This window comes from Pleuronectes platessa, chromosome 20 (assembly GCF_947347685.1).
Source record: "Pleuronectes platessa chromosome 20, fPlePla1.1, whole genome shotgun sequence".
NCBI lineage: Eukaryota > Metazoa > Chordata > Actinopteri > Pleuronectiformes > Pleuronectidae > Pleuronectes > Pleuronectes platessa.
In genome coordinates this window covers 13,013,526-13,029,046 of record NC_070645.1, presented here as the reverse complement: position 1 = coordinate 13,029,046, position 15,521 = coordinate 13,013,526, and the positions used below count along the sequence as shown (strand labels likewise).

Genomic DNA, 15,521 nt, shown 5'->3' with positions numbered 1-15,521 from the left:
GATGAATGTGTGTTAAGTTTAGATAGATCTAGCGCCACGAGTTCATCCAAGTGGGGGTATAGCTCAGTGGTAGAGCATTTGACTGCAGATCAAGAGGTCCCCGGTTCAAATCCGGGTGCCCCCTTCTTTTAACATAATTTTCTGAATAGGCTACTTTTGATGGAATTGATGTAAATAATCCTACATTCACTTTAAAATGTGATTAGACTAGTCAATATGTGATATGTGATGGATCCTGATAGATACGATAGGATGTCTCTCTTCATCTGTAAATCTGTAAATATATATATTTAGATATATATATTTTATTTTCTATTTTAAATGTTGATATTCTATTTTATACTATTTCTATTTTATTTTTTTGGGTTGTTGTTACTTGACTATTGCTAGAAGAGAGCCTGTGACTCAAGCATTTCATTGAAAGCGACTGCTTGATGTAATTGTTGTGCATTTGACAATAAAAATCTTGAATCTTGAATCTTGAACAGGTCACATCTTATGATCCTGAGACTTTCTTAGTTTTAATATAGAGCTGTGAGAATTTGTTTTATGTCCAATCACCTCAGTCAGCCTCAGCCATTCTAGTTTCAGCTCAAGGAAAATGTCATTTCATTAAAGAGTCTGAAAGAGTCTGAATATTTTTGTCAACAAAACAATCTGTATTGTAATAATCATAAATTTATTTACATCGCACTGCTCAAAACATAGTTATCAAGTGCCTCACAAATAAATAGACACAAGTACAACTTCATGAATACAAATAAAAACTCAGTTATAGAATAAAAAGCATGCGACAAAAATTTGAGCAGGACCCCCCAACATTATACAAGCTAGACATAGGTAAAATCAGGGAATGTGGTATAACAAAAGTACATTTTAAGCTTTTAAAGGAAAGTATAAAGCCACTCTGCTGCATGTCCTCAGGCAGGGCCTCAGAGCGCTTGTTTCAGAAGCTCTGTCCTCCTAGGTCTTCAACCGAGAATCTGGAACTGAATTATTCATGAAGCTACTGTATAATAAGCTACTTGAAAAACATAACTCAATCATTAGTGGATGCAAACTGTGAATGTAATGTAATTGGGCAGTTGTGTCTATAAAGTTTGGGATTCAGCCCACAGAAAACCCCACTGTTCTTTTCAGTTATTTCATTAGATGCTTTTGTTTTTTCTCTCTTTCTCTTCCTGAATGACTTGAATCAAAGTTTCATTTAAATTATTGTTCTTTGACAGGGAGTTAAATGTTAGGCAGCAGCAAAGAAAAAGAAATACACATTTTGTTAAATTTTAACCTGGCCCATGACATAACATTTATAATGGAAATAAATACTTCATGAAAAAAAACACTTGATGTTACTACTTCGGAAAAAAAAGAATAATAATAGTAAACTTTATTCGTATAGCTCCTTAAAAACAGAGTTTACAAAGTGGTTTGACAAGAAAGCAAAAGTTCAATACAAGAGAAATACATTTATCAGCAGGAAAGAATGTGAAAGGAATCAACCCATCAACATTAAGGTGGTCAAAACTATGTCACATACAAAGTTGATCACATAAAAGCAGTAGAGGGACTATAAAATAATTAAATAAATAAAAAAAGTTAAATTATAATAGACGACTCGAAGCAAAGGATTTTAAGAAGTGATTTAAAACTGGAATATCATACAGCAAGTGTGCTTTTATTCTGAAGGTGGACTTCAATTGAAACTTATTAATACCTCCCTCCAGGAAGCAAACAAAAGCAAACAAAGATTATGTTTTTAAAATTTTTTGGTACAAAGCTTAGAAAATGTAAGACTTATAACAATGACCAGACCAGGACCTCAGTACTTTTGCTTGAACAGGTGAACAGAACTGTTCTGCTTGTCGGCCATTGGAGGGAGCTGTTTACCAAGCAGCTCCTTCTGCTTTCCATCACTCACAGAGATCACAGTAACAATGCACAGGACACACACACACACACACACACACACACACACACACACAGACACACACAGACACACACGCGCACACACACACACACACACACACACACACACACACACTTAAAATAAAAACTGTTTGTCATTATGAGGCTGAAAGTGTGAGGCTGCAGCCCCTGTTTTGATCAATTTATATTTATCGTTAATATTTCTATTGTATATAAGAAAATAATTACAACTGGGAGGCATGTCCGCACTGTTGCCTCACAGCAAGAAGAGCCCGGATTGGTTACAGTGATTCATATACTAAAGGAAATGATCTTCATAGGTAAAACACAGCTTAGGTCAGTTCAGCCCAAAGTCCATTTTCTTTTGACAAGACCAAACAACTGAATCAGCCCAGTTACATTGGAATCCAGTCCAGCCAGACAACGAGGAAGACATTCCTGAAGGGTATTCAGCTGCAACATGCAACATCACCACTAGATGTCACTAAAATTCTACACACTGAGCCTTAAGGAGAAAGTTACAAGTTAAAGATTAAACATTCTCTGTAAAAATGTCTCAGTTCCTCTGTGTTTCTTGCTGGATATATATAGTTTGCAGAGAAAAGAGGCGCATGTCCTGTTTGATTAAAAACCAGGAAACTTACTGATATGAATATAGACAGAATGAACCATATGCAAATGCCAACCATGTATTTTCCTCACCAGAGCCTGAGGGTATGTACCATAACTCAATTCATGTTTATTCAAATCAGAGGTCTCCCTCGTATATCAGACTTGTTTGTTTTGTCGGGCTGGTGGTGGTGGGGGTTAGGCTTTTTTTGGTTGCTCTATCTTTTTGAGTCCTAACAAGGAGAAGTTTTTACATCAGACTGGTTCCCATCATCGGAACATGCAGGGAGAAATCTTTTAGCAACTCATTCTCCTACTAAATATGTCCCCCTGGTGTAACACCAAAATGTGTGATGCTAAGAGAGGAGAGAAAAGTCACAGCCACATAGACGAGGGCTCTAGATCAGTTTTTTGTTAAAATGGAGCTGGTTTAGGATTTTGTCTGGGTTATATGATTAAGAGAAAAACAGCTTAGCTCTGATCTGTTGATTTAGTAATTCAAGAGCTTAGAGTTTTGCCGCCAAGTCAACAGAAGGCCTGATCACAAACATCTGGTACAGACAGAGCGGAGAGAGTTTTGTACGGGAAAATTACTTTAGTCTGTGATCATTAAAAAACTGTTGATTCAATATCATTATATTAAATTCATATTAATTGTGTTAATATAACGTATTAATTTGAGCAAAGTGAATTTCTTTATGTGTCACCAACTGAAGTGATATTTGAACCCATCCATCCATCCATCCATCCATCCAATCACCCACCCACCCATCCATAAATCGTCACTTCAGATTTGAATGTGTATTTCTGAGAAACAAATGTCATATCCATACCATTGCCACTAGTATTCCCATTTTCATATCAGCCGTTCACTTCAACTGGATGTGCCAGAGTCAGAGTCTATGTGTCTGTGAATGATTCTTCTCCTCCCTCCTCATTAGCCTCATTCTGTCGCTGTGTAGTTTCCTCCTTTGCTCACATAATGATTATTCTTGGACCCAGTAGAGTCAGGTTGATTTTCTCCCAAACAAGGAACCATCAACCCTCATCATTATGGAAATGACTCAGGCACACCATCACTTTATGGAGTTCACACAATCGAAGAAAGGTCGGAATTCTTTCACTTTGAAAAAAGAAAATTGTTTATAAGCTTTAATACAAACATCAATGGGAGTTTTTCAAATTAAATAAAAAAAATGAATTTCATTTTTGATCAAGCTTAACTCATTTTCACGTCACCATCCATGCTTCCATATCTTACACTTTTATAGGCACGAGTCGTGGAGGTGGTCGATCAAGTGTGCTATTCTAGACCTCCTGACACATTCCCAGGCCATATGGGATACGTAGTCCCTTAGGTGAGTATTGTGTTTCTCCCGGGTCTCCTCCTGGTTGGGCGCACCAGGTTAACCTTCAGTGGAAAGCACCCAGGAGGTTTGACAGACCCTTTCATCTGTCTTCTATCGACATGATAGAGCAGCAGTTGTACTCTGTGCTCCCTTCTCCGCAAGGGAGAAAACTAATTTCAGCCGCTGCTCTCTGCAATCTTGTTTTTTCTGTCACCTCCTAGAGCTTGAGACCAAAGGTGAGGGTTGGAATATTCTCTTTGCAGATATTACAGGGTCTACTCCACAGCAGGTCATCCATCCATCTATCCATAATACTTTTGTCCTCATCCATCTTTGGCTGGGTCATTTTTTTCAACATCACAATGTAATATTGCAGAAGTGGAGAGGAAAAGACGCAAGATGCTGAACCCTGAATTGCCCCTCATAGAACAACAGAGTGCTGCTAATAGATGCACTGTATGAATGTGTGTGTGAATGGATGAATGTAAAATTGTACTGTAAAGAGCTTTGAGTGGTCATCAAGACTAGAAAAGCGCTATATAAATACAAAACCATTTACCATTTATCATCCTCCAAACAGCTTCCACATATGTGGCATGGGCTTGAAGTGGATATGGTGTCTGTCATCCCACAGTGATAGAGTTGCTTGAGAGTTCGGTGGAAAGACCAAGCAAAGAGAAAACGATGAGGTGAAAGTATGACAACCACGCGCTTGAGCTTTCATTGAGGACATGATCATACGACTGAGGTCAGTGGTGGAGTTCTGGCCTCAGCTGCAAAAAATACTGAACAGACCATGAACAGGTGAATTGCTCTGGATGAAAAGTTCAGTGAGGAGGAGGCTGAGAGGGAAAGAAGAGACGGAGGTGCTTTTGAGATGGCTTCAGTTCAAAGAGAGGATGGATGGAAGAACATGGCAAGATGAAGGCTCAGGCTGCCTCTGAGAACAAATTAAAAATGGCCAGATCAATGTGCGACAACCCTGCTCAGCACTGACCTGCAGCAAATGCAAAAACTGATTCTCAGAGGACGGTGAGTCGGCTGCAGGAGAAGGTCACAGAGAAGGACGATGTGATCATGAAAGGTGAAAGGTAGAAACAAAGCCTCTGGAGTTGGAGCGGTTACACAGTAGCATCGTAGAGGAGGAGGCTGCAGGTTGGACGGAATGATAGAAAGGAGAAAAAAATAACCAAGACAGAAGCAGATGGACAGGAGGAGATAATGGAGAAGAAAAAGCTTCCGCATCAACCCCCCCAACCCCTAATTTGAATTAATTTCCACACTTTAAATATGGATCCTGCATCTCTTTACACAAGGTGGAAAATGTGAAACGGACGACAGGTTCGTTGAGATGGGAAACCCTTCAAGGGACTATTATGATTGAGTGAAAGTGCTGCCACAGAAATGGTCGCTTCCTTTCTGGTGATGTCATGCACGTTGTAAAAGACGGCCAACAGTGATTGGCCGAGGAGGATCATGTGGTATATCGAGATTCTCTACGATGACTATAATCGGTTCTGCCGGTGTAGCATCTTTCTGAGGGCAACCAGTGTTTTCTCATCGTCTCTCTGCCTTTACTCCATCAATGATCGAACCCGGCACCTTTTCCTTCTCCCTTCTTCATTCTCTCTTCCTGCTGTGTCTCCTCCTCCTCCATCTGTCTGTCTGGCTGTTATCTGCCTCCTTTGGCTTCATCCAGCTCTCCTTCCGTCTGTCTGCCTGGTAACCCAGTCATTCTTCTCTCTTCCCAGCTGTGTTTCCATGTGCAGACGCTTCTGCGTAAAACATCAACTGAATAAAAGATCAAACATTGTTTTTCACATGAGTTGAATAGTAATGTCGGCCTAAACTGACTCATTTGTTTTGAGCACTTCTTCTTTCCACTCATTCATTAATGCTGGACTTTTGGGGGCATTCAAACAGTGTCAGTGGAATGTGAGGAACAAGGAAAACAGAGCTCCCTCACATTATTCCAGCTGGTTAATTAGCCCTGATCTTGTTGTTACCACATAGATACTGAGAACAGGAGCTTTTGTTGTTGTGGAAGTTTGTAACCCAGTGAAACCAGAGCCAAACAAATAGTGTACCGCTCTTTTACGATGAGCTGGGCTGTATCAGTGGTAATGTCTGGTTTTAAAAGCAGCTGTAGTCTGATGACATGTTTGTGGTACTTCACCAACAAAGAGGAATAGTCCCTGTAAGAGTTCAATAATACCAACTCTGAATTACAATAACAACTCAATTACACTTTACGCCTAATACTTACTGCCTAACACATACTGCCTCTTATGTTTTAATAGTACATATACTGTGAAGATAAGGGTACATTCAAACTGAATACAGAGTAAATTCTTTCCTTGTTGTTTGTGCGAGTGGGATCTCTGGAGGTTTTTTCTACTCTGTGTTTATTCAGCCCAAACGGCCAAAGCACAGACTGCACAGGTATTAATTATCAATAGGAAATGCTCAATTCAAGACACCACATTGCCAACTATAATAACGCAAAGTTGAGTGTATAAAACACTGTTACGTAATCATATTTAAATTCACTAGATCCAGATTTTTATTTTGATCTGCACAAAATTGCACACATTCATAGATATCAGTCCCCTAAAAATGCCTGATTTGACCCCAATGTGAAGCAGTTGTCGGCGAGTTCCAATATTTGTCCATGAGTAAAGTTAATTGGGTTAAAATTCTTCTCATGCTTGTTTGCATTGTCCAGAGTCAGAGGTCACTGTTCAGCACCGGCCTCGCTCAGTTCCTGCTGAGGTATAGTGATGCTTCCACCGTCTTCTTCTTCAAATGGAAAATGAGTTTGTTTCGAGATGTAATAACTACAAATCTATTCAAAGAAGCTTGTGATGATGATGGCAAGTGTTCTCGGCTTTAAATTGTCCACAACGACACTGTGCATACGCTCACACACGGTAACACAAACACATGAAGCCGGTCTGACGCTGCTGCCTGTTTGTCTCCTTATTAGAATTCATTTGGCAGAAGCCTGACAGTACTCAAGGCTTTATTAGAAGTAGCTTCCTGTTTTCCACCGCAATGTAATTGTATGTAAACAAATATCCTCTGCTCAACAAAGTACCCTCTAAGGGTCTTCATTACCACATCCTTAATAATTAAGCCGTTTTCAGACATGACCTCCGGGTGAAATCAGTAGTTGGCTTTTCACACATGCACAACACAGCGGGGGGGGGGGTTCTCTGCACAGACGCGTTCACAGCGGCATCAAATCCTCTGCATTATTCAGGTGACAGGTGGAGCAGCCGGGTGCAGCAGACAGAGGAAGTCACGTATTAACACAAAATCATGCGGTTTTCTTTACATCAGCCCGACACCATCGTCAGCTCTTATCACCAAGAACTCTCTTGACATCTGACTGCAGCGGGGGGGGGGGGGGGGGGGGGCTGCTGTGTTCACACATCAACTTCTCCTGGAATTCTACGGATGCTATACCATTTCATTACGTTTCATTACGTTTTGGGGCTATTCAGTGATGCTTGCTCTAGTATCTTATATACAGATTTATTATAAATAGAAACTGGTACATATAAAGGTATTTGTTTGGTGCATAGACTGTATATAAAGACACGGTTTTCTTCTGTTGGCAGAATATCCTAGATGTGGTGGCCAGAATCTGATTCACCAGAGTCTGACCTGCAGTTTCTGGGTCCGACTCAGCTGTCAATCAAAATGTTTCACCCTGTTTTTACAGCATCAAATAAATAATTAAAACCAAACTTTTGAGCAGGTTGATAAGAACTACCTAAAATTACAGAAACCATGGCTTCACTTTTTGGGAGACGTCATGTCCTCGATATTCATTATATTCAGAGGTGTTCCTAATACTTTGACCTTTGTATGTTAATATTAGAAACAGCTGTATAAACCTTATTATTATGCCGTCCAGGACAGTGACAGTTCTGCTAATGATCACAGCAGCTGATGATGGACCCCAACATGACCTCTGCGACCCTGCTCATAAATGACTTAGCACCAGTTAGAAAGCTTCCTCTTCCTTCATATAGAGGACGTGGCTCGGTCTGTGAACTGTGCTCGGACCAAACTGAAGCATCAACGTGTCAGCAACACCTGGAGCTTTACTAACATGTGTTCCTGTTTCCTTTAATATTAGCCTCCCGCCGCTCACCCTCGTCTTCCCTTCCTCTCTCCGCTGGACTGGGCAGCTCTTCGGGAAGTCGTGGACAGGCTCAAAATCCATTACCAGACTTCACAAAGAGTGCTGCACTGCACGTGTCTGCCATGTGTCGCTGTCTAATAGAAACTTCCGCTGTATCTGTGTCGGCAGGGAGACGGCAAAGAGAGGAGCTCCTTATAGAAATGAACAAGGTGGGAAGTGCTACTTAAAGATTGTGCAAGTGGTAATTCACCAGCCTTGTGCACAATAACCTATTTACTCTTTACTCAGGTCTATTGTTTGGCTGATTGCCTTTGATGAAAAAATCATTCTTGTTGAGTGATGAACACCCTGATGAGTCTATAAGCTTTGTCAATTAGCGCAGTGGGCGACTGATAGAATCAGAGTCTCTGTTCCGAGCTTTACAACGAGCGCTCCCACAGGATGTTAATGCCGAAAGTTAAAATAGCACGAGACAACAGACTTTATCAGGCTTTATCAAATCTCAGGGACAAATCTGAACGAGAGTGCTCACCTAAAACAATGGAGGAGACCATGAGTCAGCCTGCTAAATATAATGAGAAAATATATCTGGACACAATCGGGGGGTGTGTGTGTGGGGAGTCATTTTCTCAAGCGGAAAGGTCAGTGGACAAAAGCTGCAGAAAGGGAAACACCTGTTCTCTCTCAACTCACACACACACACACACACACGCCCACACAGACATGTCACCAAAAACATAAAAAATGTCGACCTTATCAGAGCGCCTGAGGAAAACCTTCTGAATATTGTGTCAATCCATCAAAACGGTGCGGAGATATTTCAGACTGGACCAAAGTTGACAAACAAAAAACTGTCAAACTCAGCTTTGTCAGTTTTCACCCCTTTTAATAAAAAATCACATTAATGAGTGTCAAACCATGAATAACAGCATGGCACAAATTGGACAAAACGTCACACTCACAAGTAAGTGAGCCAACCGTCTGTTCATTAATGACAGACTCCTGCTGTTTCTGTCATTGTTGGTAGTTCTCATTATATTGACGGTTGGCTGTGGCTCCAGATGTGCAGCATTTTCCTATGCAATCTATGATATGTACATGGCTCAAGATGTACCCTACCTGTGAAGCACCCAGTAACAGCACCTTCCCTGCAGGCCATGCGTACACTCAATTAGAGAATCTGCAGTTAAACTAACCCCCATCTGTCTGTGTCTGGACAGGGGGACGAAGCCGGAGAACATGGAGAAAACTCATTAAGATTAAGATTAAGATGCATTTATTAGTCCCAAAGACATGCACAGACATGCAAAGGCACACTCATGCAGGTAGGGAAATTTAATCTCTGCTTTTGACCCATCTGGTACAGGACACACAGAGCAGTGAGCAACCATGTACGGCGCTCGGGGAGCAGATGTTGGGGGAGTAAGGTGCCTTGCTCAGGGGCACTAGACAGGGTAGGGAGACTCTTGGATTTTTGGACAGATCAATCCAGGTTCGTCTTTTGTTGTCTCTCCGTGGAGTCTAACCAGAGACGAACCAGAGACCTTCTCTGCCCATAGTCCAAGTTTCTGCCACTAGACCACCGCCTGCAGACACAGGGAGAGCATACAAACTCCACACAGAAGGATTCAAACCACAAACCCTCTTGCTGTGAGGAGACAGTGTACTATAGTCATGCCAGGCATTGAATTCCTGTCGGGAATAGAATAGGACGGACAATGCTTCACACTACTAACTAGCGCCTGATCTTCGAGTGTTTTCATCTGTTTGCCTTTTGCAAATCAAACTGCTCTTTCCTTCATATCAGCCAGCGTGTCGGAATTAGCTGCAGATGAAAGAGAGAATCAGCAAAGGGTAGGGCTTGGTCCTCAATGGGCAAAATTTCCATTTCCAATCAGAAGTACAAGACGGTGGTATGTGAATAGAAGTCCTTATTATCACTGTAAAGCTCTGCCCATAGAAACCCAAAGCAATAAGCTCCGGACCTTTCATCAGGGAGTAAGGGCTGAAGTGTGATGAGGGCGGCTAAGCCAATTGACATGTTGGAATAAGTTTCTCTGAAGCCTCACACTGAATTTGACCCTGTGATGTGAATCTTACCTCAGGCAACCTCTCACAGTATCGTGCTGGTGGCCTTAGACTCCATTGGACATCTCCTCATCATTCGCTGAGAGAATTGAGTCCACATATTAAAATAAGATTAAAAATCAGGACTATTATTAAAATGTTATCAGTGTCTGAGCAACAGTGGTGTGTGAAATAATACGCGAATATTGCAGCAATGCCAGCTGTTACTGAAGTGATATGTTCAGTACCAACATATTTAACAACAACATTTCTTCATTGCTTCAACAAAACTTATTCCAGTTGACTTTGCATTTCCATCGAAACTAATTTGTTGCTGCAGTTTACTTGATAAGAAAATAATTTCCAGGAGCCAGGGGCGGGCTCGATTGAATTGCTCGCATCTCAGCTCTGGAACTTAAATTACCTTTTCTGCTCGCGGCCCTCTCTCTGCCTCCCGTCTTTGTTACAAAATACAGAAAACATGCAGCTAATCATTTCTGCCAACCTTTAAAAGATGTGGTATTTCCTGAATATCTGCAATTTAGAAAATATGACAGTCAAACCAAATAACTCCATCCATCCATCCCTCTCCTCAGATATGCTTTCTAGCTCCTATGTGCAACGCAGAACCAAGAATCAGCCTTTATTGGTGTTTTGACGCTGTTGTGGGGACCAGAGGCATAATTCTGTAATATATTAGGTTGTCCAGTCCATGTCAGACTTTTAATAACCTGGTGCAGGTACAAGAATGGAAAGAGGGCGGCACATGGATGACCAGTAGGAGAGTCAACTTAATTTAATAGAAAATAATCTTGACTGTCAGTTATAAAAATGATATTAACATCTGATCCGTTCACCTCAACCTCTTGGACTTGACACTATGTTGATGTTGTACTGTGATAATTACACCAGCCACAAGGGGACACTGTCATTTGTTTTGGGTGCATCGACTGAGAAGACTGTTGCTTTTATTTCCGGAATTTAAAAAAGCATCTTTCCATTGATGCATTGGACAATAGTGCTTACGTTGTACTTTGTACATGGTCTGAATAGTATTCAATTTCAATCATGAGTTGACTTACTGCTAGAAGACAGAGCACAGGGCTCTTCAATCAGACTAATGTGGACATTGCAGGATGTTGACTGGAGGAAGAAAATGAGACAATATATTAGATTTTTATAGGTCTCCAGTTATTGCTGTCTACAAATTAATGTATTTCTAACACTAGAGGAAATGCATTAGCATGAGCTGTCTGAGTCTAGTGAAAGGATCGATATCCATCGTCTCCTTCAGGGAAGTCAAACACAGCCTGTCATCCTGCCTGTGTACAGTTTGGTCATCTGCTGCAATGATGCTGGTTGGAGCATGAAGACGGATTTACAGAGTCGGCTGCTCCCTCAGCTTCTTCCACAGCGGATTTCTTTCAAAAACTCTTCAGTGATGTGTGGAAAAAACTCCTGCACATAGGCAATATCACACAAGCTGATGGTATCACAAAAAATAATAAATAATCATAGGGTTTTGTCATACATCAGATTATTAAAACATTGACAAAATTATCTGAGATTTGGTGGAAAAGTGGAAAATCGTACTCGAAAAGAAAATCATAGTTTGGATAGAATAAAGAAATTGTATTTCAACAAGAAACTCCAAAGTTGTAATAAAGTCATGTACAGCCAGATTAAAGACCTATTTTAACACAAACAATAACAGGTTTAGATTCTGAAGTTCCCCCTGGTAAAATAACACACAGCCTAAAATGATGACCTTATTCTCGTAAAAAAATATGTATTTTCTATAAAAATTATGAGGTTTTCTATATTTTTTTCCAAATATAACAACTTCTTTCACGTTATATTACCAATAATGCTTATATGCTCTGCGTACTGTTATAACTGAGCATAGCTGACTTGTAATAAAACAACAACAAAAAAACGATAATAAGACTAAATCAGATCATATCAGATCATTTTTCTGATGGTTTCCATATTTCTTTATGCCAAACGAGTTTTACAGTTACTTGTATTGAACCTGACACATAAAGGTGGCGTACTTGGCACAGTGTTTTAATCTGGATGCACCATCTGGATGATGAATGGAAGGGCTGGCCAAGGATGAACAAACTTATCTTTTCCCACTGATTCCTCTGAGTTTGATACAGGTTTACGGTGTCACGGTTTGCCTCCAGGAGCTGCATCGTGTGTGTTTGTGTGTGTGTGTTTGTGTGTGTGTGTGTGTGTGTGTGTGTGTGTGTGTGTGTGTGTGTGTGTGTGTGTGTGTGTGTGTGTGTGTCTGTGTGTGTGTCAGTGTGTGTTATTGAGTTGAGAAATTAGCATCTAAATCTTTTGAAGCTCTGATGTTTTAATTAGCTTGGATTCTGTATTCTGTGTGTGAGGTGCCTATATAACCATTTAAACAGCCTAGACATCCAGACCAGCTTCTGTGTGTGTGTTGGATCAGTAAACTCCTGAATGACTTATTGTTTGTTAGAGGATGAGGAAATCGACGTATCCACAGAGAAAAATCGATAATTAAATCTATAGCCATTAACGCGAAAGCACAGAAACAGGAAACCACCAGGAGCCTGTTATATCAAATCTCTCACTGGCTTTCAGAGCTGGCTTGGAGCAGCTGAGGTGGATGGTTGATTGTTCTGAGTCAACACACTGGATCAGCAACAACAGGGAGATGACCACAATCGCTCAGAGCGAGCAAGAGGAGAGGAAGCTACTGACACACTGAGTCCATGGTCAATAACCACAGGAAACATGGGATGAAAGATGGCACCTGTTCCTATACACAGATAAAACAGATGATATCACGCTCAGCTACTGCACAGGTAGAGAGTAAATCACAGGCACAGGGAATAGGTTCGATTGGAAAAACACAACAGGAAGCCTGCTATTTTGCATTTAGTGGCCATTTTGGCCATATTTATTATTATTAGGGCCCGAGCACTGACAGTGGGGGCCCTGTTGAGATTGTAAGGATTATTATTATTATTGAATTAGCTAAATATGCAACCATTAGAGTAGGACAAGCTGTTGATGCAAATAGGAAATTCCTGATTGTCTCATTTCAGTGCAGCCTTCGGTCTATGGATGTTGCCCCTGGATTGAGACACAGTTACACTGTCTATGAATGTGTCTTGTTATTGTACAGTGCAGGCAGCTATACATGTTTTTTATTGTATCTATTTCCATCCTATACATTCCACCATATGAGAAATGTCACACATTAGTGATCAGTGATACACTGATGGTGGGAAGTTGTATTAATAATGTATGACTGCCATTGTCTGAATTCATGCATTTTTATTCCGACTGCATTCTGCAATATCTATCAACCTGTCAACCTTAACGTTCAGGCATTTGGATTTTTTTCCTTTGTGAGCATGATGAACAGTCGCTCAACATGCAGCCGTTTCCCTAAAACTGCTGATCCAGCTTTTTCTCATACGAGGCTGATGATGCATGCTGTGGTTGAATCTGCATCTTCAGTTTATATCGCGTTCCTTCCTTTCCCCATGTGCTCAGCAGTTTAATAGGAATGCAAATATAACTGACATTTAAAATACAGTCTGAGGTCAGAAGAGCGTAATAAAAAACATTGAATCGACCGAGGGATAATCAAACCCTCAGGTGAGACCGGAAGAGAAGATAAAGCTTTCGACAGGGTTGGGAAGGGTAACAAATGGAGAAGCCCTGATCCACAGTAGATGCTAAACATAAGACTCTCATTATGTTTTACTGGTCTCATGCAAATACAGAGCTAAAAGAAAAACAAGGCCCTTTCAACGGCAAGTTTTTGTACCACTGTTGAAAAGAGGTGGGGACTCAAATGCAGCACATGCTTGTGGATCACAGACAAAAGAAGAAGTCTGAAAAACCGCGAACCTGATCAAGAAATGTTAATTTGTCAGATCTGTGATACTGAAGTTTATGTTTGTGTTATCTGTGTAAAATCTTGTATTTCATTCATGCTCAATCGCTTTGTGAACATTATCAGGTTCCTCTTGAACTTACTTTCCAGATGTAGGAGATTTCCCCCTCCCCCCTGTCCGGTTGATAGTTTATCGGTTGTTTTTTAATTAGTTGCTAGTTAGCAGGACTCCGCCAAAATTACTGATCAGATTTCCAGGACACTTGGTGGAAGGACGGGACATGGACCAAGAGAGAACGTTAAAACTTGGTGTGGAACAAGATTGTTTATTGACATTTTCACATATTTCCCTGGGAATAATTAATTTATACTGATGACAGATAAATCCGGCATATTAACACATAACCGATATCTATGAGTGAGTGCAAATTGGTGCAGCTTCATTGAATTTGAGAGAGTTGGACTACTGAGTGCTATTCTAGTGTCTGATATTTTTACACTGCTGCCCAGTAAAGGCCATGTAGCCTTTACCCAAGAAGAAATGTATTTTCTTTCTGAGCGATCTTTGACCTAGAAGACTGAAATATTTATGCACTCATAGAATCCTCTTTTCTTCAGTGCATAACAAACCTCCAACACCAACCTCTGCATGTCTCTGTGTCTCTCTCACATCAGTTTGGTTGACGCACCGCAGCCACGTTAAGAGCATTTTCCTCCTCCTTACTCTAACTCCAGCTTCTCTCTCATTTCTGCCCCTCTCCTCATATTCATGTCCATATTTACCTGTCCACCCACTCTCTCCAGTTGCTTCAGTTCTCCTCTCTTTCAGTCCTTTTATCTCTCTGAGCTTCATCCCTCTTTTGTCTTGCACTCCCACATCTCCTCCATCCCTCATGTTTGTAGCTTCTCTCTCCTATATCCCTCTCCCCTGGTGCCTCTTGTTTTGGACTGAACAACACACAGCAGCCGTCTCAATGGATCCAGCTAAAAAAATCCCTTCAATCCAATTACTCCTCTTTATGATGCTCGTGTCCTCTGGGGGACAGCACCGAGATCTGTCAGTGGAAAATAACGTAAATGGAGTCGGGCAGCGGAGGGGACCATGTAAGACAACCTGAAAACAACTGTGGCGATATATGTTGCTCTTTATGTTTTCCTGCAGTGGAGGCTGCTGCATCATGTGAGAAGCTGAGGGGGAAATTCCATCAGGATTTACACTGCCACACATCCGTCATAATTTGGTGGAGCCTGGGTGGATATTACAGTCCCACAGGTTATCGCTCTCCAGAGGCCGATCACACAATGAGGACTGCATCCTGTGAATCACACACTGAGGTCCAGACGGCTACTGGACCAACTGGCAAAAAGTTTTGCCTCAAACATTCATGTTTCCATCAGAAATGAGACTGAGACACTGCTGCTCTCAAAAACATTTTCCACAACCCTAAAATTGGGACGATATATTATTCTGATGATGAGATTGATTATTGGTATTTAAAGGGTGTGGGATGTAGGGGGATTTATTAGCAGTAAC

The 15,521-nt window shown here is 41.0% G+C and overlaps 1 non-coding gene across 1 annotated transcript; it reads left to right on the top strand.

Annotated features, from left to right (window-relative positions):
- The first annotated feature begins 52 nt into the window (after nucleotides 1–52).
- On the top strand, nucleotides 53–124 carry trnac-gca (transfer RNA cysteine (anticodon GCA)). Its single transcript has one exon. It is a non-coding gene; the product is annotated as a tRNA-Cys (tRNA).
- Nucleotides 125–15,521: the final 15,397 nt, after the last annotated feature.